Source organism: Mustela nigripes, chromosome 9, assembly GCF_022355385.1.
Source record: "Mustela nigripes isolate SB6536 chromosome 9, MUSNIG.SB6536, whole genome shotgun sequence".
In the NCBI taxonomy this organism is placed as follows: Eukaryota; Metazoa; Chordata; class Mammalia; order Carnivora; family Mustelidae; genus Mustela; species Mustela nigripes.
In genome coordinates this window covers 4475369-4500639 of record NC_081565.1, presented here as the reverse complement: position 1 = coordinate 4500639, position 25271 = coordinate 4475369, and the positions used below count along the sequence as shown (strand labels likewise).

At 51.3% G+C, this 25271-nt stretch overlaps 1 protein-coding gene and 1 long non-coding RNA gene across 8 annotated transcripts in view; both read right to left on the bottom strand.

Annotated features, from left to right (window-relative positions):
* Positions 1–25271, bottom strand: part of RAPGEF1 (Rap guanine nucleotide exchange factor 1) — a 112836-nt gene that overhangs the window by 81686 nt on the left and 5879 nt on the right. The window lies entirely within an intron of this gene.
* LOC132024986 (uncharacterized) lies at positions 6465–7651 on the bottom strand. The gene is made up of 3 exons (XR_009406367.1): positions 7401–7651; positions 7135–7187; positions 6465–6667 (listed from the first exon to the last, which is right to left on the bottom strand). It is a non-coding gene; the product is annotated as an uncharacterized LOC132024986 (long non-coding RNA).

The following is a 25271-nucleotide window of genomic DNA, read 5'->3' as shown; positions in this document are numbered from 1 at the left end:
CGGGGGGGGGGGGGGGGGGGGGGGGGCGCTGGGAAAAGTCCTCCGTCAGGACACAGATGAGGAGTCCCACAAAGGAGACTTGACCAGCAAACGCAGCGGCTTTTCAGCTGCTCAAGCCGCTTGCAGAGCCATTCAGCAGGAGGACGGGCGGTGGGGGTGGGGTGGGGGGCTGTGGAAGGGCTCTGAGGCCCAGCGGCCTTGAAAGACAGCCCTGCCTGCTCCTCAGGGCAGGAGGAAGGGCTGGGCTCGGCTTACAGGAACAACTCCAGGCTTCCTTTCATGCAGGGACCCACAAAAAGCATCAGAGTCAGCAAACAGGTGCCGACTTGGAAATGGCCACAGGAGTCTCTGCGGACCACAGAGGGATCTGAAAATGACCAGTTCTCCAAAGCAAACTTCTGGCTTCCCAGGCACATGGGTGGAGGGCAGAAAGGGCAGGGGGTGAGGGAGAGGGAGCCTTTAGTCTCACCCAACCAGGGGCAGTGAATTTTTCTCTGGAGCAAAACAAGGAAAGGGTCTTCTCAGCTGTTCTTCAACACGAGTTTCTTCCTGGACCCTGACCCCTTGTTCCTGTCTCACAAAGATGTTTGGGGCAGGAGGCCTGTTCTGGCAGAAATATTGATTATGTATGATGGTCCAGACACACACTGTGCTCTTCACTTTCAGAAGCAAGTGCTGATCAATCCCATTCCTCCACAGTCACGGCCAAGGTGGCACCCGGGCAGGTACCAGGTGAGTGGCGGGGCTCTTGGCCTTGCACTGTGAGCACCAGAAAGGATCCGGAGTCTGCCTACCAAGGAGGCGGCGGAGGCCCTGGGATTGGAGGTGCCCCCATCCTGGGACCCAGTCATCCTGAACCAGGCCAGTCCCGGGCTCCTTCCTCCGTAATGGCTGAAGATGTATCAACCAACCTCTCCCACACATTTCTCCTCTTCATGAGACAACTTCAGAGTCATAAGTAAACACATGCAGAGGGCCAGGAAAAAAAGCCCACTCCAGGACCGGGGACACCCAGCTGTTCTCTTCGAAACCTGCAGCCACAGGAGGTCTCACCACCCACGAGAGGCTCTGAGGGCCCTTGACACTCTGGGACTAAAGTCAGGAGACACGCTGGTTTGGTCAAAGCCAGAATTTCACCGGCTTAGAGCCTGACATCCAAACCAATTCACCTCCAGTCAGATGTACCAGCTCCACGTGCAGAACGCATTAGGTACCAAGTGACCACATAACGACAGCAGGGACCGTGTCCAGCACCACCCCAGGCACCTCATAGGCCTTCCGCATTCAATTCTCACGGTGACTCTCAGTTTCCTGGTAGGGAAACTGAGGCTGAGAGGAGAGACACTCTGGGTCTGAGCCCAGCTTACATGCCAGCCACAGTCTTCTCGGGTGGAAGGGAGAAGTACCCTAAAGGTGGGTCAAGCAGAATACGGGCTCGGGGGAAGGCCGACTCACGCACACTCTGTCCCCTGAACGAACAGCCTGTTGTCTCCAGGTCAGGGCTCACTTCTAAGAAACCAGCTCTGGGCCTGGCTGCGCGCACTGCGGCCCTGCCCCCACCCCAGCCTCCCACTCAGACCTCGCATCTCAGGGTAGGCTCCCTCTTCCTCCTTTCAAAATGAAAGCCCAGCCAATACGCTGTTTATTAGATGTGTTCACAACTTTGATGCACGGGTAAGCAGGTCAAAACAAGAGTAGAAGACAAGACTTTCAGGCCAGTACTGCTTATAAAAGTGAATCACACCCTTCTGGAAAAGTCCAAGACCAAGATGGCTCACTCACGGCAGCAGCACATCAAAGACTTCCTTGCCGTGCTAGCTCCCGGGCTAAAAATACGCCTGCTGGTGAGATCTCAAGCAGTCTCTTAGCCCACGGGGGAGGCCAAAGTGACAGTCCGAGCCTCTCAACTCGGGAGGTGGATTATAGCTGGAACCCAGATGCTCTTTTTAAACAACTCCAAAAACAACAGGTTGCGGAAGAAAGTGTAGTTGAGTGACAGCTGGAGTTGCCGTTTGGCTAGGAAGCATTAATAAGGGGCTTTCCAAAGTCAAAAAGGCCTCCCAGTTCTCATGAATTTATACCTTTACAGTCTATGACTAATAACAAACCGGCGTCACAATGTGTGCTTCTAAAAGACAGTTCTTCAGGGGCTGGCCATCTCCCTTCCTGGGTCTTACACTCAGCCAAGTAACATCCTTTAACTCTCTCCGAAGTCTCTCTCTTGTTAGAACCCTCCAGAAAACCACCCACCTCAAAGAGTACCTTTATGAAAAACCCAGATGCTTCATTCTGGAATCCTCAGAGCAGGACACTATGTACATTTTTCAAGAGGGAACCTAGTTTTCCCTTGTTCTCTCTGGGCAGCTGTAGCCTTTGCATCCCCTAGAACTGAAGTTCTTTGTAGAGGACCGAATCTTTCCACAGGAGGCAGTCTCTGTCTCAGCACGCCAAGGAGCAAGAACAAGCACAGGCCACACACACTGGAGAACGAAGAAAGCAGAGACTCATGTTCTCCAACTCCGTTCCTCGGAATCGGAATACACTTCCTCAGTTAAACAAGCTTAGAAACCGAATATGGGCCCTGCAGCCCCTGATACAATGCAGCACAACTTGGCTGAGCTCCTTCCGCCTGCCACATGCTGGGCATTTGGTGCCACAGAAGACCTGGCCCGGTCCGTGGCTGAACGGGAGAGCATTTGGTGCCACAGAAGACCTGGCCCGGTCCGTGGCTGAACGGGAGAGCAGAGCCTGCCCTTGCACGGTTTATAAGCTAACCAAGAAGTAAAGCCATACACCCAGCGCTCCAACACGCAGCAGAGCAAGTCAAATGCTGAAGAAATAAAGCATTTCCTTCCAGAAAGATATGGGAAAGTTCATGAAGAAAGCCCCAAGGCTGTAAGCCAAGCAGACATTACGGGAAAGGACCACGAAACGTGTGAAGAGACGGGGTTGCCTTGGGTAAGACAGGCATCTCAGCATCTCTGACAGACGGAACGGAGTGAGCCCCAGCAGAAAGGGTTAGTGGGCGACGCCTGGTCTATTCCTCCTGCTCACACGGACATAGTATCAGGTCCCCAAACCAATTCTGTGGATTAAAACATGAAACAGAACAGAATCGATCAGAAGGGACTAAGGCTAAATATCACCTTCATGCAATTTATTTCCATTACCACTAACTCAAAATGCTGAAGACCCTTCTCCTTGGGGAGTGTGGCACAGAGGATTTTCTCACTAGGACAATGAGGAACTGCTGCAGGGGAGGGGCCTGTAGGGGCGATCGAGACCACAAATCCAGTCCTTTCCCAGAGTCACAAGGACCCTGGCTGAGTGTCCTGCTCTGGGTCTGGAACCAAGGACCATGCATGGGCATAGCGCCAGCAGGTGGGCCGTTTCCAAGGTGGAGGCGATCGGTGGCTTTCTGGCCTCTCTTGACCACCAACCACAGTAAGAAATACTATAATCACATACACAAATGTATCAAAAATCTAAAAATTCGATTTCGACTGAAATTCAATTTCACTTTGAGGTCCTATGAATCAATTCTCTGACCAAACGGTGTCTTAATCCTTTCCCCAACTGAGGGTGAAGGGGAGGGCAGGGGAGGGAAGGGTCTGGGTCCCACCAGCAGCACTGGCATGAGCTGGTGCTGGTCAGCATGCCAGTTCCATCCCAACCCCCAACCCAGACCTCATGAATCAAGACCTCCGGGGGAGGGACCCAGGACCCGGGTTTTAACTAGTCCTCCAGGGGAACAGAGGACTGGGGGGGGGGGGGGGGGGGGGGGAGAAACTGTGACGAAATTCCAAATCTTGAGCGGAAGATGGGCAAGCTGCAAAATCAGCAGAGCCTAGTGCGCAAAGTGACGGGCAGGTGGGTCCTTGGACTCCAACAGGGAAGTTCAAATTTCACATCAAAACATTCCTCCGGACAAGCCCCTTCTGATGGGGAGAGAGGCTAGAAACACTGTGCCTGGAACAGGACTGCCTGAGCCAAGCCATGGGGTTTGAGGGGAAGGGACGGCCCTAGTCACCAATCCCAGTCACCAAATTCCAACTAACCAGCCACCCCAAGCGAAGATATTTGGCCGAAATGCGTCTCTTTAGTACAAGGCCCAGAGTGCAGGTAAGCCGGTCAGTATTTCTCAAGACCTACTGTGTGCGTGAGTGCTTCGGACAACAAACTTCATCCAGAAGTGGGACCAAAGTGATCACTCATTGCTTTCCCTTCTGCTTTAGGCCATGCATATTTATACCTGGCTACAGTATTTGCTTAGCATCTACTTTGTGCTGGAAAAACGTGGTTTCTGTCCTCAAGCCATTGCTCTAAGGCAATGATTCTCACGTGGGAAGAGAGTGGGTCAATGGCACGGTGTCTGCCAAAAGCATACACAAGGCAACTATACACAGTCATATTTGCAATCAGAAGAAAGCAAACCCGGGGCGCCTGGGTCGCTCAGTTGGTTAAGTATCTGACTCTCAATTTTGGCTCTGGTCATGATCTTAGGGTCATGAGGTCAGGAGCCTGGTTAAGATTCTCTCGCTCCCCGGGGCACCTGGGTGGCTCAGTGGTTAAAGCCTCTGCTTCGGCTCAGGTCATGATTCCAGGGTCCTGGGATCAAGCCCTGCATCGGGCTCTCTGCTCAGCAGGGAGCCTGCTTCCTCCTCTCTCTGCCTGCCTCTCTGCTCCTACTTGTGATCTCTGTCTGTCAAATAAATAAATAAAATCTTAAAAAAAAAAAAAAAAAGATTCTCTCTCTCTCCTCCCCCCAAGCCCCAGCTCACACCAGTCTTTCCCTCTTTAAAAAAAAAAAAAGGAAGAAAGCAAACCTGGACAAAATACACAGAAGCTAGAAGCAGAGGGGCTGAGGCTGAGGTGTCAGAGTGTCCAAGATTAAGGCTGGGTGAAAAGCTACCGCCGCTTGGCCTAGCGACCTGGCCTGAACTCTGCTGGGTCCTTATTCCACGCTGACCCCAACCCACGAATTAATGGTTTTCTTAATGGAAAACAAAAGTATTTATAGTCCTCAAAACACATTCTAAGCTGATAACCATATTTTTATATTTAAGATGGAAAGCCCTGAATTTTCTAGACAGGAAAACAAAGTCGACTGGGAAGGCAAGGAACCTGCCAAGGACCCAGCATTCCCAAGCACAGGTTCCCGTTACGTGGGCTGTGGCGGGGGTCTGTGGAACCCTTCCTTAGGAAGGAGGAGCAATGGCAGGGGAAAATCTCATGGGGTCCAGCTGAAAATGTCTAAGAGCCACCAAATGACCATGGAGAAAACCGTGTCACTTCATTTTCTTCCAGGACGCCTGGGCCCTTTGTACCCACCCTGACCAAAATCCCCCAAAGAAGGTTTTGTTCTGCTGGCCCCAGTGTCCTGAGAACTAAGGGCGCCTTAATAATAAAAATACGCAGCTGCCAGAAAGCTAGCGGCTGTGCTTGAAAAATGCATGAAAATCAGTGGATTGAAAATATAAACGGGTCTACCCTCTGCAGAAGTCCGGCACGTGTTTGAAGGTGACCTTTCAAAGTATTTTGGTTCCAACTCTCCTTACAAATTGAGTATCACCACAAAGCAGGGACTGAAATAGATTTAGTTTCTTTATAATAATATTTTCATATTCTTTGTGATGGAGGTTGAGCGGTGTTTTAAAATTTTTCATCAAAACAAAAACATTAGCCCAGAACGGCGTGTCCTGAAGCTCGGTTACAGCCTGGCTGCCCCCGGCAGGCTGGCCGCTCTGCCGCCAACACTCACTCCTGGGGGCGGTGAGCCCGAGCCCATCCGCGGAGAGGCCGGCTCTGAAATGCTCAAATCTCCTCTTCCGACCGATGTACTAGAGCGCTGCTGGGGTTTAAATTCTGATCTCTTACCCAAAGAGGGCAATCTGGGAAGACTGAGCTCACACCTCTGTGCTCTACAGCTGACCCAGAGCCAACTCCCCAAAGTATAAGGGGCCCCTACTCAGGCCTCTCCCCCGGTACAAAGAAATCTAGAGCCCCACACTTAATTTAGGACAAATTTTTTTCTCCTTCCAGGGCTGTGGTCATGAGTGGCACGTGGCGGCGAGGTAACTGCCAGTTGAGGGGTCGCCGAGCTTGGAGAAGTGCAAGGCCTTTGATGACATCCAGTCTGGTGAAGGTCGGTGTCCCCAGCACTGGTCCCACCTGCCCGGGCCAGGATGGCCTCCACATGGCCCTAAGTGAAGAGGCTCCTACAAGTCAAGTCTGGTCTGAGCTGGCTGTTGTGCGCCAAGAAGATCCTGTCCCATTCCCTCTCTCTTTGGACCAAAGGGAAACTCGTGAGGATGACTGTACGAGGTCACAGGGCCCAAAGCATTTCTCAAGCCCCTCGTGCTCAGTGCCCAGGGTGCAGTGGAGAGTCAGGCAGACATGACCCCAAGGCTTAGGAGGACCAGGGAAGAGACCTGAACGAAACACACCATCCCAAGTGGGCCGAATGCTTCCAGAGTAGGCCGAGGCCCCTCACCCAGCTGGAGATCGAGTGCTGAAGGACCTCAGCTCGGTGCCCCCAGAGGCAGACAGAGCCGGGCTTCTAGTGCAAGCCGCTTACGTGCAAAGTGCAGGAACACTGATGGGGGCAGTAGGAAGGCAGGAGAGGGTGCTCTGAAGCCATCTTTCACGCAGGCAACCACCATGAACCCTGCAAGGAAACTGGTTTAAACTGAAGCCAGAAAGATTCACGACAACTGCCCAGATTTTCCTTTTCTATAGGGGGTGTGTGGGGGATGTGGACTGAGGGAAAGTGTTTCTGGTAGAGGGACCAGCATGTCTGGAAGGCCCTGGCCCAGCTGGCTAGAGGTGAGTCAGGAGACCTGGTCAGTATGGCAGAGGGAGGGAGTGGGGAGAGGCGGCAGGCCAGCCTGTGCCAGCAGGGTGAGTCCTCGGGACCCAGGAGCCCGCCTGCCTCCCAGAGGTGCTCCCGGGCAGTGCGCTCTACAGAGGGGGACAGAGCACAGGGGTCCCAGCACACCTTCTTCTCCTGCTCTGAGGAGATCTCAACACGCTATCCACAGGGTGAGAAAGCAGCCACCCTGAAGTCCTCCTCCTTCCAACAAGATCGTTTCCCCAGTGTGCTGGTGACATTGAGACCAAATGAACTCCCCTAACCTTGTCTTAACAGCAAGCTCCTCCAGGTGAGATCCGAATGTGCAGGCGCGGTCCTGGGTGCCAACAGTACGCACGACGCATGGGAAATGAAAGATAAAGGTGTGAGCAGGAAATGCCGACAATAACCTCCCTCTGTCCAGACCGAACAGCTTGCGCTCCAAGGCTGCCTGCCCACCAGATTCTCAGCGTCTCACCCAGGCGAAGAGATCCTGAGAAGCCCAGGGGTCTGTCGGGAGCGCACCTCCCTCCCCAACCTCGGTGCCTACCATGCTGCGGAGAAATGAGCTGGGTAGGGGCTGGCTTGGCCCCGGGGCAGTGTGTCCGTCCACAGCTGACCAAGCCTGAGGGCTGTGCTAAGATCTCCAAGATGGGCAAGACACTTCAGGAACACAACTGGCCACATTGAGAGGGCTTTAATCGGCTTCCAAACAAACCACCTCCTTTGATGGGTGGTGGACGTCATCTGGTCACAAACGGGCAGCTGGTACAAAGCATGTCTGTAGGATTAAATAACGAACATCTGGAACCACCCCTCTTGTCCTGGCCCAAAGTGGGCAGCGATCTGGAATTCATTCCCAAGAAAGAAACCAGAGCATGTGGTTACCACAGCAGTTTGCTCATTTAGGGACACCAGAACACATTCCTCTCTCCTGGAAGTTAGGGAGTGGGAGGCTGGCTTTTCATGTAGGTTCTGCCACTAACTGGTTTGGTTAAACAGACAAAGCACACTTCCTCTTGGCCTCTTTTCTCCTCTGGAAAAGAAGGGCAATAAGCATAGATCAGTGGTTCTCAAAAGTCTCGTCCTGAAACAGCAGTGGCAACAGCGGCCTCACTTATGGAACGGGTAGAATCGGGATCTCCTGCGCCCCAGGCCGTACCTGCTGGATCAGAAGCTCTGCAGGTGGGGCTGGCCATCCGCTCTCACCAGCCCTCCAGGTGACTCGGACACACTCTAAGTCTGAGACCCACTGGCCTGGCTGATTTCCCTACCTACTTAGTCTCAGAAAGCCATTCTTCTTTAACCCTTCCCTGCCTGTACTGCTACTGACTTCACTTTCCAACGAGCATTGACAAAGTGTCTACACCGTGCCAGACACTGGGGACTCCAGGGGCACAACCCCAAGCCCACTTGGTGGCAGGCCCATGGGAAAGCTCTGAAGATGATGGACATGCACAGGGCCTGTTTTCCAGCTACCTTCCTAACTGTCTTCCTACAAAACTTACTCTACTTTTAAAAATAGGCTGTTCAGCATACAAGGAGAGATGCAAGGTACCAGCAAATAAAACATTATTATATTGCTACTGATGAAAGAAATAGATTATATACGTCCAATCATTTTTTTAAAGATTTCATTTATTTATTTGATAGAGAGAGACACAGCGAGAGAGGGAACACAAGCAGGGGGAGTGGGAGAGGGAGAAGCAGGCCTCCCACTGAGTAGGGAGCCGATGCAGGGTCCAACACCAGGACTCTGGGGATCATGATCTGAGCTGAAGGAAGATGCTTAATGACTAAGCCACCCAGGCGCCCCCATATATGTCCAATTAAATAAGCATACAAAATCAACTGGAAAATTTCTAGAAGGAAATACAAACACAAATAACATTTCTTTTCTCCTAAAACTATCTTGTGACTCACAGTGTTCACAAGTCTTAAATGTTATTCTAGGCAAAAAATAAAACACCAAGTGACATTTTTAGCAGTCCATTTTGCTTTGGGAGGTACACACAGGAAATGCAAAATCAAAAACAAAAGCGCAAATGCTCTACCCTAAGAGGAAAGACGCAACCAAACTACCTTAACGTTAAAAATGGAACTAAACTTCGCTTCCTCCGTCACGCCTCAGGGGTCCTGCTAAAAGCATCTGCCAAGAATCTTCCTCCTCTCCCCTCTATCCGGTGAGCAAGGTGGGCAAAGGAAACGCAGCCAGAAGGCAAGCCCCGGGCGTAGCTGTAGCCACCGGTCCTTAACACACCTGGGCAGAGAGCCTCCGGTCGCTATGGGTCCCACAGACACTGTCTCGGTCCGAACAAAATCCTCCTCAGTCGGTACTGTGCCATGGGACTGGACTCCTTAGAGGAGACGTGGATATCAGAGTTCTCCCCCAGTGCACAGGTCAACAAGCTCTTGTCTACGTTGGTTAAAACATGTACCTCATCACTGACATAACATACAGCTGCTTCTACCCAGAAGGGGGGCCGGGCAGCCAAGGCAAACCACAGAATTAAGGCACAAAGTGACAAAGCAACCCCCCCCCCCCCATGCAGGGATTTCTTTAGGCAACACTAACCACAAAACAAGAGGGTTTAAAAGAGAAGAGAATCAGAAGCTTGAAACTAAAGATTTACTGCAACTGAGCCATGGATAGTTTGGTTCTGAGTTTCCTAGTAGCAAAGGTAAAAAGGAATTAATTTGACCTTCCAAAGAAAATATATGAACTCAACAGAAGAGGGAAACTTTTCCCTGGTACGACACTCCAGAAGAAATTTCAGGGAGGATATAAAGTAACACCATGAATTTGGTCTTCAATCTTGGTTTTACACGATCTACAATGCTCTTCAAGTAGCCACTTAATACCTGTTCTCTATTAAACAAATCAATAGCCCAAATACTATTTGTGAATACATTTCTTAGGTTTAACCTCAATTATTAATATGATCCTGTCTTTTGTTTCCAGGAGCCCCAAGTAAATATAGAATCCGCCCTTAAAGAACTAAAATAACTGGGGCTTTCCCCACCTATTTTTGGCAGAAGTGAGATGTCAGTCACCTCGACATTGAGTTCTGAGGCCTGAACTTGGTGTGGTTAAAGCGCTGGCCACTCAGGCCCGACGTGCTCTTCGCCCACAGGAACGGGGCGCCCTCCGGTACCACCAGAACCTCAGCAAGCAGAAGAAAGCCCAAGTGGACGGCCCCCTGGGGGCCAGCCCTCACAGCTACAGAAGGTGGGGGACTGGGGCGGGAGAACCAGGAGCCCGCTTCCTCTTCAAGGAGCCTGATGCTCAGTCCGGCAGGCAGGATTAGAGGGAGGCTGCAGGGGGGCTGGACCATTTCCCACAGCTTACGGAAAAGTGGATGAGGTCCAGGAAGGCAGCAGCCAGACCAAACAGACCAGCAGGCTCACGACAAACCACAAGGTCAGGAACTCTTCAGCCTGGAGGAGGGTCACGGGCAGAACAGGGTGAACGAGAAAGCCACAGTCGGTATGGCCCCCAAATGCTGGAACGGGCGCCCCCCTGCTTTGAAGCTCCAGTGAAGCAGGCCCAAAAGGGGAACTCGGTGTGGACAAGAAGGGTCAGGCGGACCTGCATGGAGGAGGAGGGATGACCAGCGTGGCGGCTTGGGCTGACTTCGGGGGCACCAGGCACAAGCACGGGCCCTACCCTCCACGTGCGCTTCGCGGGAGCACGCTGGGCTGGCTGGGGTGCGGCGCCCACCTCGTCCCAGGGGGCGGCCACCAGCAGGCCAGGAGCAAGGCGCCTGCTAGCAGGGGCTCATCAGCAGTCCCTTGTCGGCGCCACGGAAACAGCGGCAGGAGCCCGCGGGGGATCTGCCGGCCAGACGAGACAGGGCGCACGAAGGCCTACAGGCTCACCAGGGCTGTGAGCTGAGCGCCCATCGGAAGGCAGGATGCGGGCTCAGCGTCTCCCGGGCAGTTCGGCCTCTTCCTGGAGGCCAGTTCCTTAGAAGGGGAACAGCTCGAGGTGAGGCCCGGCTGGACCGCTACAGCTCAGGAAACCGGGCCGATCAGCTTTCCCCCTCGGCCAGCAGCAAGGCGACAAGCAACAACACCCACAACACAGGCTGCTGTGAGCAGCGAATGAGAAAACATTTACCCAAGAACCAAGCTTTTTCACACGAGCACCCGCAGCAGACAGGGGTCCTCCCTCTGCTGGCCTCTTCTGCTTCGGCACAAAATAACAAACACCAAGGGCTACTTTTAGCCCCCCCCCCCTTTGCTCCAGGAGGAAAAACCTTCTCGACCTCTCTGACTGCTCTTCTACGGCCGGGGCTAACCACCACGGACACACGGCCGTGCAGACGGACGGACGGCGCGTGTACTCCTGTTCTCCGGAACCATGCGAGGTCAGTTCCACACCGAGCACGCTGTGTTCCTTCGAGTTCCTCCGTGAGCACTTCCCACAAACACGGGTACTCTCCGGCTCACTGCGGTGCGACCGTCAACCCACCAAACATCGTGCGACACTTTCATGGAAGCTTCCACTCAGTCCACTTCGGCCAAGTGACTGATGACTGAAGGATTTAAGGTCAACTCTCAAGGGGTGGGGGGCGAAGCCCAACCTACCCCAGATTCCTGCAATTAGCTTGGATTTTTATAATGTTGAATATGAACCAATAACAACTGGGGTAAACTCTTTATGCCTTGTGCTATTTTTCTATTGCTGTGTGACAAAAAACGTGCATTTATTATGTCACGTGGGTCAGGTGGGTCAGGTCCCGACGATGTGCCTTTAAATGGGACCTCTGCAAGGCTGCGGTCAAGGTGCTGGCAGGGCTGAGGTCTCACATGGTGCTTAACCAGGGAAGGCCCGTGTCCAAGCTCCCTCACGTGGCCGGCAGAATTAATTTCCTCGGAGACAGAAGGGTAAGGGCTCGGCTTCTTGCTGGTTGGAGGATGGAGGCCACCCTCAGCTCCCTGCGACATGGAACGCCTTACTTGTCCAACACAAAGGGCGATGTCTCCAGAGTGTGTCTGCTAGCAAGAGTCTCACGTAACAAAACACAATTAGGGAGTGACACCCCATCACCTCTGCCATACTCTCTGGGTTGGCCCTGCTCACAGGTCCCTTCAGCTCAACAGACAACGGCGGGAACATGAGGAAGCCACCTGAAGGTCCGCCTGCCACATGATTAGTTTCTCTACAACTATCGAATCAAAACACGTTTATAGTTCAATGCAAATGAAACTAAAACCTTCCCAGTGCTGAGGTGAACAATACTGGCCCAGCGTAGGGCCAATGACCTCCTGAGACTGCGCCGCCAGGCACAATGCAGTGGAGAGCCGCAGGGCAGTGTTCTGGGTTCTCGCTCTCTCCCACTTTTCTCTCCTGCATCACTAGGACATTTTAGCTTCCCGGTAGTAGAACCACATCGTCTGCAAATTAAGACCAACATCTCGCTGTTCTTTTCTTCACCAGCCCTCCACCTGAAGTACGAAGAGTATATGATACATTCCACTGACCTCAGCCAACCCCATTATGTGCACTTGAAAAAACAGAGGGACACGCAGAACGGGAAGGAAGGAAGGGAGAGGGGAAGGATAAATATTTTGGGCAAGTCACTCTCTCTTCCGTTAATAAGCATATGACCCCGGGTGACAGTCGGGCAAGAGAGGCACGGAGACTGATTGCGCCGCCCCTTCTCGCCTTCCGTGGTGTGAAAGTCTCACCTCACTAACAGGATTCTGTGTTTAAAGAAAACAATTTTCTTTTTAGAATATGGTGCCTAAATATAAAACAAATTCTTACATTTGCTCAAAGGAGGAGTCAGCAAATGTCTTCTTTAAAAGGCAAGAGAGTAAAGATCTTTAGCTTTGTGGGGCACACAGTCTTTAAACTACTGGACTCTGACATTTTAGTAGGAAAACAGTTCAGCTGATTTGTGAATAAATGGGTGTGGCTGTGTTCCAATAAAACTTTATTTACAAATTCAGGGAACCAAGTGCATTGGGGCCTTGGAGGGGGAAAAGGGTGCTGAGCCCTGCTCTAAAGAGACAGCATCCTTTTAGTTCTGAAAGGATAACTGACTTTGCTAGTCTTCCACTGGGATTTTTAAGAGTAATTGTGACTATGCACAATTACCGCCTTGTGTACATTTATTCAAACCCAGCCCCTCCGCCTATATCAAGTACAGCTCCACCACACAGCCTGGCACCAACGCAGACCGCTGTCAAATCAGCCCTGGAACCACTGTGAAGCTGCCGTCCAGACCATCTAGGATCTGCTCAGCTCCTACTGCTTAAGCAACTGCTTCATCTCGGACACCTTTGCTGACCCCCTGGGCTGGTCACTGGGCCAGAGATCCTGTGACCATCCCACTGTGCTGCTGGTTGGGCTGATGGCCTCTGTTTTCCACTGGGCGGTGAGAGGCTTGGCTATGTCTATTTTGCTCACTATTGTATCCCCAGTGCCCGGCATTGTGCTAGACACATAGAAAGTCCTCATTAATATCTGCTGAATGAAGTAGAAGATTGGGTCCCATAACATGCTTTCTTGGCCCCCAGAAACTCTTCATTCTTGGCGCTTAAATGGCACTGCAAGGGCACGCGATACTTAGTCTAGGAGCAGGTTCTGCTACAAAGGAAGATACAAAAGAAGCTGAACATTTCAACTGTTGAAGTTCAAGACTATACAAAAATAATAAAACTACCAATAATATCAGTCAGTTTATTTTAAAAAGAAAGAAAGGAAGGAAGGAAGATAGAAAAAGAAAACAGGCCTCAAATGGAGTCAAGGGCCCCCATAACAGCAAACCAAGGGCTGACATCAGGAACGTGACCATTAACCCACTCAGTCTGCATTTCCTGATCTGCCCTGGAAAGGTAATCTGCATGACAGACCCCCACCCAGCCCCCAAAGGAAGGGGACCAAACCCAAAGGGATCCTTTCTTTCCTTTTACTAATAGCTTCCCGCCCTACTTCTGCCTATAAAGCCCTTCCATTTCACACATTCTTTTTTTTAAAGATTTTATTTACATATTTGAGAGAGAGAGAGAGAGAGAGAGAGAGAGAGAGAGAGAAAGCATGAGAGGGGAGTTTGCTTCACAAACGGGCTTCACAAGATGAGCCCGCTGTGGGACTCGATCCCGGGACTCCACCATCATGACCTGAGCCGAAGGCAGTTGCTCAACCCCCTGAGCCACTCAGGCGCCCCCATTTCACACCTCTTCTCCGAGCTCCTTTCTACTTGCTAGATGGGATGCTGCCCAATTCATGAATGTTCAAAAAAGCCAATCAGATCTTCATTTACTCAGCTGGATTTTGTTTAACACGTTAAGTCAAACTATTAACCACTGGCTTCTCAGCAAGACTGGAAAATTGGAGAAGGCAAGCCCAAGCAATGGGTTCAATTAATAATCAATTTTTTAGTGGCCAATCAAGTAACCTACCCAGGGAATTCTCTTCACCCTCCCCTCATGCCCGTTCTCAGCTGAGTACATTCCCCTTCGGTTTCATTTTTTAAAAAAACGTCTCGGGGCGCCTGGGAAGCTCAGTTAGTTAAGCGCCTGCCTTCAGCTCAGGTCATGATCCCTGGGTCCTGGGATCCAGGTGCAAATCCAGCTCCTTGCTCAATGGGCTGCCTGCCGCTCCCCCTGCTTGTGCTCGTGCTCTCTCTCACTCTCTCTGACAAATCAATAGATTGATCTTTATTTTTTTTAAAGATTTTATTTATTTATTTGACAGAGATCACAAGCAGGCAGAGAGGCAGGCAGATGGGGAGGAAGAAGCAGGCTCCCCCCCCCGAGCAGAGACTCCGATGTGGGGCTCGATCCCAGGACCCTGAGATCATGACCTGAGCCGAAGGCAGAGGCTTAACCCACTGAGCGACCCAGGCACCCCAACAGATCAATCTTTTTAAAAAAAAGTCTCAAGAGTTAAGTGTACGGTGGTCCTCCGCTTTCTTAATTGGAAGAAGTAAAGGAGACATGGAAGGACATTAGCCAATTTGTACCACCAGCTTCCAGTGATCCTCTGTAGAACTCAGGGGTGCCCAGCTCCCGGGAGGCCACCAAGGATGACAGGTGTAAATGTACTGGGCAAATTCGTAAGGCCAAGGCAGAGCTCCCATCCTCCCGCCCTTCATGCTACCTATCCAGGGTCACCACCCACAAGCCTTAAAAGAAGTTCATTTTCATATAAACAGAAAAATCAACTTGTCAGCCTTGATACAGCAGCACCATGGGTCCCATTCACTGGATGGCAACACCCTGGAGGCTGCCTGTAGCAAGCATGAGTTACCCACAGGAGCACAGGACACAGCAGTTCTTCCAATAAATCTCACTCATGAATGGAGGTTTCCTGGGACCTCCTAATAGAAAACACTCTCATTAGGAGCCCAACTGCCCATGAAAAAGAAATATAATGAGCCTCAGCCAGGTCTCTGGTACTTTCTGAAGGTCAGGACGTGCACAGTTATCCCCGAGCGGAGCCCCATAGACAAGCTGCCCCAGAGAGGTCATGCCAGGCTCAGGGATGCTCTCTCAACATGGACTTGGAGCACTGTCCCTCCAAACTGCTCCCTTGAGCAGCCCCTCAAATCCCACAAGTTAAGAACTTCAAGGAGAACTAACCTGCACACACCTGCAACAAGGTTAACAAAAACAGGGAGAGCCCTAAAGGAACCATACTTTACCGTTCATATTTAAACCAAAGAAACAAGGGGGTTTCCTCCCCTACTTCGAGGCACTGTGCCACCCGTGAACACAAGCTAGAAATCTGGCTGTCATCCCTGACCCACCTCACTTCCTGTTATCCTTCAAACCCCACGGTCAGCAAGTCCTGCCCATTCGCCTCCAAATACCAGTGAACCTGCCCACCACGGCCACCCCATCCACACTGCATCAGCTGCCGGGATGGCTCCTGCAGCAGCCAGGGGCATTGGCTCCTGCTGCTCCAGGGCATTCTCCCACTGAAGCTGGGGTAATCTCATTAGAGCACAAATCTGACATCCGACCTCAATCAAGCTTTCACAAATGCACGCACTAGCGGCCCACTTAAAACACTGGTGGTGCCTGGGTGGCTCAGTTGCTGAGTCCCACATCGGGCTCCCTGCTCAGCAGGAAGCCTGCTTCTCCCTCTGTCCCTCACCCCATTCTCATGCTCTCGCTCTCTCTCAAATAAGTAAAATCTTCAAAATAAATAAATAAATAAATAAAATAAAACACAAAAAAACTTCTATGGCTTTTCAGCTTGTCAACAAAGGCTCTGGTCATCCCCACTGAGGGCTCCTCCCCCCTCCCACCGTTTTGCCTCAGGACCTTTACACAAGGTTTCCTCATCTAGACAGTCCCCAACCCACCCTCCCTCACTCTGCCTGGTTAACCCTGACTTAACTCTTCACATCTCGGCTCTGACCTGTCATAGAAGTTACTCATCTACAATTCTGAACCACCTTGGGGCTATTTGGGTTTCTGCCTTTCTCAACTAAGGACCCTAACAGGAGAGAATGAAGCCTGAGACGCTAAGGCAGGTACCTGTCGGGTGTAATGAATGAACTCTCTCTGCTGCAACTAGAATGACCCGCTCCCCGCCCCCCCGGGAAGATCTGAGAACAGTTTCTCAGTTCTGTGTTCTGTGGTCCCGATGAAGAACTCAGGTTCAGAAAGATTTGTGCCTAATGGGATCGGACACGGAGGAGGTACTGAAATAGTTGTTGACTGAAAATGAAAAAAGATTAATCAATGAACTACCCGCTCAATGCTTCCTTTCACTGCACTGGGACCCCTGAAATTTCAAGCTCAAGCCAATGAGCTCTCCAGCTGGGCACCGCCGCCCACACCTCCTCATCCGCAGGAGACACCTGAAACCACTCACACGACACCACACACCACACACAGCGGCCACCCACGGCTCAGGAACGATGGATCCCAGGACACTTTGCACAAGCTTTGGAGCCGGAGGGGGGTGGATACCCGTTCCAGCTAGGCCACTTGGGATAACCCTCAGTAAATTTAATTCCAAAACTGTTTCCTACATGAAAATGGGGATGATACCACCATTTTAGCCACGGCTTCTCCGTAGCAAGGAACAGAAACCCAATGAACATGTTCAAGTAAAAAGAAAGGTTTAGGATAAAGAAGATGCAAGGAGACTGCTGGGAATCCAAGGACAGCGAACCAGCCAGCTGTCCGGAAGGCCGGGAACGAAGAAGGCAGGCGGCCCCGAGAACCAGCAGGCCTCATTTTCTTGCTGATGTCTCTCTGCACCTGCCTCCCTTCTCCCCAGAAGCCCACTCCCAGAGGGAGCTTCCTCGATCCTACAGCTTTAAAAACAATCTTTCTGCCAAGACTCCTAAGTGTGTATCTCTAGTACACCTAAGTGTGTATCTCTAGTACAGATCTCCCTCCTTTCAAGACTTCTTTGCCTAGCTAATGCACTTGTACCTCCACTCGGATACCCAGGAGGCACTGCTAACTGCCCTCCAGCCTTCCTCCACTGCCTCGCCCCTTGAATGAGCTGATGGCAGCTCCATCCTTACAGCCGGCTGCTCAGGCCAAAACCCGTAGGGTCGCCCTTGACTCCTCTTGTTCTACCAGAAACCCATGGGCCACGAGGATGGAGGCCCATAACCTAAGTGACTGAAACAAGGCCCAGCGCACAGCAGGTGCTCGAACCAGTATGTTAAACACATGCACGAGACGCTCCTGAACTACTACCTTACCTCCTCATAATTTGGGACGAGAGCATGGTTGCCTGCCTCCAGTTCTGAAAGCCTCTTCAGCTCAAGTGCCAGCCAGTGATCACACAGTCTAACGCCTGGATCAAACTCCTGCGCCAGAACCAATTGGCACAGCTCATCTTTCCGAGGCAGGCCACAGGACACAGGTCAGCCGCCAGCTGCCCGGGGAAGAGCCATTAAGTACAGAGGGTCCTCGGGGTGAGACCGAAAAAGAGCATGGCCATCTGGAGCCATTCGGGGGGGGGGGGGCGCGCAAGCTCTCCACAGACAAGCGCACTGCTGTGTTAGAGCGCGAGCCATCAAACTAGACACTGAGCCCCCAGTGCTGACCTTGGCGGGGGCTGTGGTAGTGAGTGCTGTTCTGCAGCGGCTGGCCCACCCGGAACGGCTGCATCTTCCTCTCAGGTCACGTGAACTCTCCCACTCCTTAACAGACTTGGTGACACGGTGAACTGGTACAGATACTTAGTACCAGAGGAACTGACTGCATTTGTGATTGACTGAATTGATCACCTTCGCAGGCAAGCAGGCGTTCTTTAGAATGCCTCACTGTTGGGGTAGCCTGGGTGGCTCAGTGGGTTAAGCCTCTGCCTTCAGCTCAGGTCATGATCCCAGGGTCCTGGGATCAAGCCCCACATTGGGCTCTCTGCTCGGCGGGGAGCCTGCTTCCTCCTCTCTCTCTGCCTGCCTCTTTGCCTACTTGTGATCTCTGTCAAATAAATAAATAAATAAATAAATAAAATCTTTAAAAAAAAAAAAAGAATGCTGTTCCCTTTTCACTGCTGAAGATTTGATAATCACCCACAGACGGGATGATTTCAATGAGCTGGCAGGTCCTGGCTCAGGTCCTGGCCAGGGCTGTGTCACCGAAGCCTTACCCAGGACCGGAGGAGCTGTTTCCAAGCTCAGTACCCATCCCCGTGCTGTTAGCAGGGAGCCTGGGCTCCTCACCCCCTGAGCCTCTCCCTTCCACCTAGCAGCTGCCCTTCCCCAGAGCAGAGGATCCAAGGCGAGGAGTCAGAGCCCAGCCACAGTCAGAAATCACACACCAGGCACGGTCTCTGCCGTGGTCACGCGGTCACAAGATCAACCCAAGACAAGATGCAGGGGAGGGACTGCATCTGGGCTCCTGTATGTCCACAAAGCAGGCAACGCTGGGCTGTCTTGGAACCTGCCCCCACAGGCTGTTCATGCAGACCAAGGCTTGTTTCTGGAAGGCTCAGAAAATGAAGAATACGTGATAGGGGCAATGTGCGGCCTACAAAGCCAATATTTCGCATACAACTCTGCAGAGAAAAGGTTTGGTCACCCCCTGATATATTACAGATTTAAGGGGTTTCAAGGGTAATTTTGACTAGACACAATGTTCCCTTTTATACCCTGATCTTAGAAACTAGCCCGCAGGTAATCAATTCTACTGACGCAGGTACTCACCAAGCCATAGCTCTGGGTACACAATGTCAGAAATGAACCTGAGCACTAAGAAAATAATCTACAGCACCCTGCCGTGAGTAGGTGCTTGATGAACACAAACGCAGTGAATGAACGACTAAATGAGTAAGAGCTACAGGACACGTCTTGAAAGCAGAGAATAATCATGGCAGTGTGACAAATCTTCAACAAATGATTTACCACGTAAACAAGACGTGGTCTTCCACAGTAAGCACAGTCACAGGGGAGACGTGCGGGGGGCTAGCTCTCCACCAAGTCCTCCCTCCCTCGCCGCTCACACTGTTGGGCAGGCGTCATTAGTTGCCTTCCTTTTACAGACAAGCATACCGAACCGGACAGAAATTAAGTAATTTCCCCGAGGTTACATGATAAGTAAGTAGCGGGACTATTTACTCTCCCAGCAAAGTCTATCAGAAGAAAGACCCTCGGCGTCGGCAGTCCCGCACACCTGCACCAGCTCCGGGAGCTCAGCAGGCCGACAGAAGCCCCACTGCCCCTCTGTGCTGTGGGATCCTAACCAGGGGCTTTAAACAAGGGCAATGCTCCCAGGCTCCCAATAAGCAAGGTCAGAGAGACTAGAAATGCTTGATTTCATCTAATGACTCGCTTATCTGTTCCCTTTAACCAGAGAGCTTTAAAAAAATATCTGCACTGTGGTTTTTACTTTCTAACCAAATAGCATCTTTTCCGAGATTGCAGCCCCAGCCCCCAGCCCAGCCCAGCCCCCCCTCCAGCAGCTTTCCCAGGGCACTACGGGCAGAGCGGCCTCTCCAGCCCCACAGCCCACAAAGTTCTGGCGCTGGAGTGACAAGGGCTGTCGTGGGCTGCACAGCTGTCCCACACGCACACAGGGTCGGGACCCACGACACACAGGAAGCCACTGCACACAGAAATGCACCCTGGCGGAGGGTTTCCTACGCAGACACAAGCAGACCCTCTTCTCCCTAAGTGGACTGTTCAGGATCCTCAGATTCGTGAACTTGAGGGACGGTGACCTGCCCAAGGCTACTCAACCAGTGACAGAGTCCAAGTTCCCTGAGGCAGAGGCAATTTGTTTTGTTTTTTTTGGAATTTGGTCTCAGAACTGGAAGTCCAGCGGGGTGAGGAGACAGACACTGGTTAGGACTTGTTCTGGCGGGAGGAGGACCTGAACAGAGGCGGCTAACCCTGGGTTAGAGGCTGGGGTCCCAATGTCAAAGACAGAAAGAGTCAGGGATGAAGGCAGACATAACAGTCAGAAGTCCTCGAGGCAAAAGGGGGTTTGAAGGAGGCCTTGTAGACAGCGGTGACTGTCTAGACAGGCTGCCAAGAGGAAGAGGAGGGCCAGCGAACCAAAGACAAGAGAAAAGACTGTCAAAGGACATGGAGGGTCCAGCTGAGAGTGGGGACAGGAACCCTGTCAATGAAAGACCAACTTAGCCCACCATGGTGTCCTCAATGAGATTCTAATAAACACGTAGTCTATTCTCCGCACAGTAAACACATAAATCCCATAAGATAACCACCACCCTCAGTCCGTTCTGAGATAATAATCATTTACAAAAATACCCCCTTGCCAAAAAAGAAAAGAGAAGACTCGACACTCTCGTCTGCTCTGGTAAACCAACACTGTCAGGAAGGCAAACAGAGAAGGAAGGGGCTTTGCCATCAGAGAGACTAAGGACAAAGGTTTGGGCCCCAGCTCTGCCACTCAGTAGCTGTGCGATCCTGAACACGCGGCGAGGCCACTTCCCCACCTGCGAAAGGAAGAGAAGTGCACCCACCACACACCAACCCTGTGGGGATCCAGTGCACGTGCTTTGCTCACAGACGGCTGGAGGGGACTGTTCACAAACAAGAGCCAAAGGAGTCTCTGCCTCGCATCCACATCTTTTTGCAACGTGACCTGAGGCACCTCCCATCAAGAAGTGAGGTCCCTCTTCCCTATCCTTGAGTCTGGACTGGCCTTAGGACTTGTTTCCACCAGTGACAGGAGCTGGTGGTGACACTGGGCCAGTTCTGACCCCGGACCTCAAGAGGCCTTGTGTATGTCCCTCCTAGGAAACCTGCCGGATGCCCAGCGAGTGACCCGGCCAAGCCTGCCAGAGGCCCAGACGTGAGCCCTCCCAGAGCTGACTGCAGACACACGAGGAACCCCGACCTCAACCGCCATCTGCAGAAGCATGAACTAAATAACCAGTCGTTTTTACCCACTAAACACCGGGAGGATGTGTCCATGCTGACCACCTGTGGGAGCAGAGCTCCAGGACAAGGAGCTGAGACCATGGGGACTTCTCTCTTGCCCAGCAGTTCTCCACCAGGCTCTCCTTCTCCACGGGGACTTTCCCGCCACTATTCAATCATGCCATTATTCTTCCCTTTTAAAACCGCTTTCCCTTGGTGGGGGCGCCTGGGTGGTTCACTCCCCAGCATCTGCCTTCCGCTAGGTCATGAATGGGGGGGCTCAGCAGGGGGTCTGCCTCTCCCTCTGCCCTGCCCCATGCTCATGTTCTCATTCTCTCTTCCAAGTAAATAAATAAATAAAATCTTACCAAAAAAAAAAAAGCTTTCCCTTGGCCCCACTATGTTCAGCAACTACCACCCTGGCTCCCCCTTGCAGCAAAACCCCGTATAGAACTGGCTGTGCTCGGTGTCGAATTCCTCTCTGCCCCTTCTCTTCTAATGTCCTCATGTCCTCATGTCCAGGTTCCCAGTGACCACCATGGTCCAGTCTCGGTCCTCATGGGACAGGACTCCAATCAGCAGGACCTGTCCCCCTTGTTCCGTCCTAGCACACTTCCTGTCCTTGGCTCCTGGGACACCACAACCTCCAGCATTTCCTCCCACCTTCCCAGAGGGTCTTTCTCCTCACCCTCCTAATGCTGGAGCGCTTTGGGGCTCTCCAGCGCACGGCCCCTCCTCCTCTCTCACTTACTTCCTTGGTAATCTCTTCCAGTCGAGCGGCTTTAAACAACATCTTTATGTCAAAGACTCCAAGCCTGGGCATTTCTGACCTCTCGAGGCTTACACTCAACTGTCTAACAGCCATCTCCTTCAGCTCTCTAAAGACATCTCAAACTCCGCTCGAACTATCTCAAATGATTCCACACGCAGCTCCTGGTCTCTGGTCCCGTGCCCCATCTGCTCTGCTGGTGACCTAGTGTTCACAGCAGACAGAATGCTCAGGCCTGCGGCAGGGCCCACCCTACATGATTTTCTACTCCCTGACCTCAGCTCTCCCCACTCTCTGAGGCAACTCCACTCCAGCCGCGCGGCCTGTGCTCCCCTCGGGCTCTCTGCACCTGCTGCCCGTCTCCCCAGTAGCAGCTTCCCCTCCCTGGCTCCAGCCTCCTGAATGGAGGACCACTCCCCTGGCCGGGACTTCCTACCCACTTCCCTCCTTCTCTATATAATGCCTGTCATCCAACGAGACTCTGCGTTTTACTTGTTTATGTATATACTATAAAATCCAGAGGGCAGCGAGTTCTCATTTTCTCATCAGGCATTCTCCTGTGTCTAAAACTATGCCTGACGCAGGCCCTATTCCGTAAGTACTAGTTGAGTGAGCAAACATCCATCAATCAAGGAATGAATGACTATAGAAAACGGAGTTTTTTTTAATACGTGTCCCATTTTCCAGTAAAGGAAGCCTACTTAAGGCATCTACATTCAATAGCGCCGGGTTCTTCAAACCTGTCATCTATCTTCTCATGCCTGTAGTGATGCGGACGACTATTTTTATCAATAAAGACCTGAATGTGTTTGTGTTAGACTAGAAGCCAGAAGGCTCAGCTAAGTAATCCCGATTATCACAATGAGACAGCCAGAAGATGATACTTAAGTCGTCTTCTGGCCTGAAAACTTAGATTTTTTTTTTTTCCTAACTGATGAGTGACCTATTTCAGAGCTCGACTCATAATAATGACCGCAGACAGAAAAGGACCCCACAGAGAAGGGGCTGGCAAACTTCTCCTGCAGCCCGAAGCCCACAGCCTCCTGGCGGTTGTTCCGGGCTGCTTGTTTACCAGCTGCGAGGTGAAGACCGGTCCCCACACCAGTCCCCACACTTGGAGCTGGTTTCATTCCTGCTGGTTATGTAAGTGCCTCCGTAGTCGGCCCGATTGTGCCTCTTGACCCTGCAAGGTCCACAACAGTCACTATGTGACCTTTTGCAAAACGGACCCATCCCTGACCTTGGTGCCCTTCAGCTGTGGTCCACAAAGCCTCCAGATACAGTCATCTGGAATTTCAGTATGAAGTGACTTCTGAAATCAAGGGCCCTAGAAGCACTTGCCGAAATGGAGTTAGATATATCGTGGCCCCGGCCGCTGCTTCGACCCAGGGTAATGGTGACACCTTCCCCACAGCTGGGAAAGGAGCTGAACCCGGAAATGTACGTGTGTTCCCAGGGTGAAGCATACACAAAAGCCAAAGGCTAGGGACAGATATTGTTCTAAATTTGGAAACATCTGATGACAGAGCGAAGTTTCCTTCCCTTTTCTTACCCCACCCAAAACACCACCCCACACTTCTCATGAGAAAAATTCCTCACACTTATGTCTCCATTTCCTACATCTGATCGTTCGCTTAACAAAATCCAATTTATGGAAGTCCATTATGTATACAGATCTTTTAGACAGGAAGCCGGCAGCGTTACTGCAACATTACATCCCAACGTAGTACCACCGCGTTATTATTACAAATGTTACTGTGGCATATCGTGTGCATAGATGTGACACAGCAATGCATCACATGCATAACGTATTGAACACGTTATGATATTTTACAGCATGGAAATATGGAACACAGGCCTAAGATATGCAATCATGAGACACACAATGCATGGCGCCGCTCTGTACCCTTGGCACATCCATATTATACCACAGTCTGTGACTATCCCGACACAGGGGGCACTAGCCACAAACTCCACATCGACTTCACACAAGTTACCTCATTTCTCTAAGCCTCAATTTCCTCATTGGTTAAACCAAGGAATCATTTTAGAAATTGTTTTATCATTCTCTTCTAGCTCGAGGCATCTGTGATTCCATTAGCGTGGTAAACAGATGCGGCTTCAGAACCACCTCCTCCCACCTAAAGGAGATCCCATCCAACCATGGCCAAGCCCCACTGAGGGACAGGCTTAGACATCGCCTTCATCCATGATTATTTACCCTAGCCCTGATGCTGCATCCGTTGATCCAAACCATGTCGGCAGCACGCTGTTTAATAGCAATGTGCCGATTTTAACAACACCTGAGGGGTGCCTGGGTGGCTCAGTGGGTTAAGCTGCTGCCTTCAGCTCAGGTCATAATCGCAGAGTCCTGGGATTGGGCCCCTGCACTGGCCTCTCTGCTCGGCAGGGGGCCCGCCCCCCCCCCCCCCCGCCTGCCTCTCTGCCTACTTGTGATCCCCCTCAAATAAAAAATAAAAAATCTTAAAAAAAAAAAAAAATTGAACACCGCCTGAGCTGGCAGCCTGTCACACGCAAGCAGCTGGGGAGGACAGCAGGGGAGAGAGCCCTACAGGAGCTGAGAGGAAGAACTGCTCATTAGTCACACTAAGGGCGGTCATCACAGCAACAATGTGAACAACTCTTGGGGCCTCACTCTGTACCTTTCATATGGGTATTATTTAATACTCACTGCTCCCTGGGAGGCAGAAGAAAAAAAGTTGTGATGGTAAATGCCTATTCTTAAATAAAATCTCATGCTTCTCTTCTGTGAAACTCAGCACCTGAATGAGGTTGAGCCAAATCCCATGCAAAGAACTATGAGAAAAACAGAATCTTAAATCAAAACCAGATTCTTAACACTGATACTGAGTTTTGAACTGCCCATGCCCATCTCTGAGTCTCGTGCCATTAGATAACTCATCAAAACGACATTAGTAAATGTAAGTTTTACAAGATTAACAATTTTAAAATGATAATATTCAATGCTGATGTGCTTGTGGCTAACAGATAACCTGATCACTCATGAAAATACAGATACGTCCCTTAGGGACTTAAAGCTATTCCTACCTTCCTGGCTTAGGAATGTTACACTAGGGTCTTTCCTAAGGAAGTCATGCAATGTAATCACAAAATATATGAATGAAGCTACTTATCGTTGCCTCACCTATAATAATAGTGAAAAGGGGAAATAATTTCAATAGTCAGTGGCAGGTGAATGGTTTAATAAGTTATGGAATATTGACATAATGGAAATGTTACAGTCATCACAGTAGCTATGAAGACCACACAGAAGCATGAAATTAAAAAAACAACTTGCACATGATCCCAACTC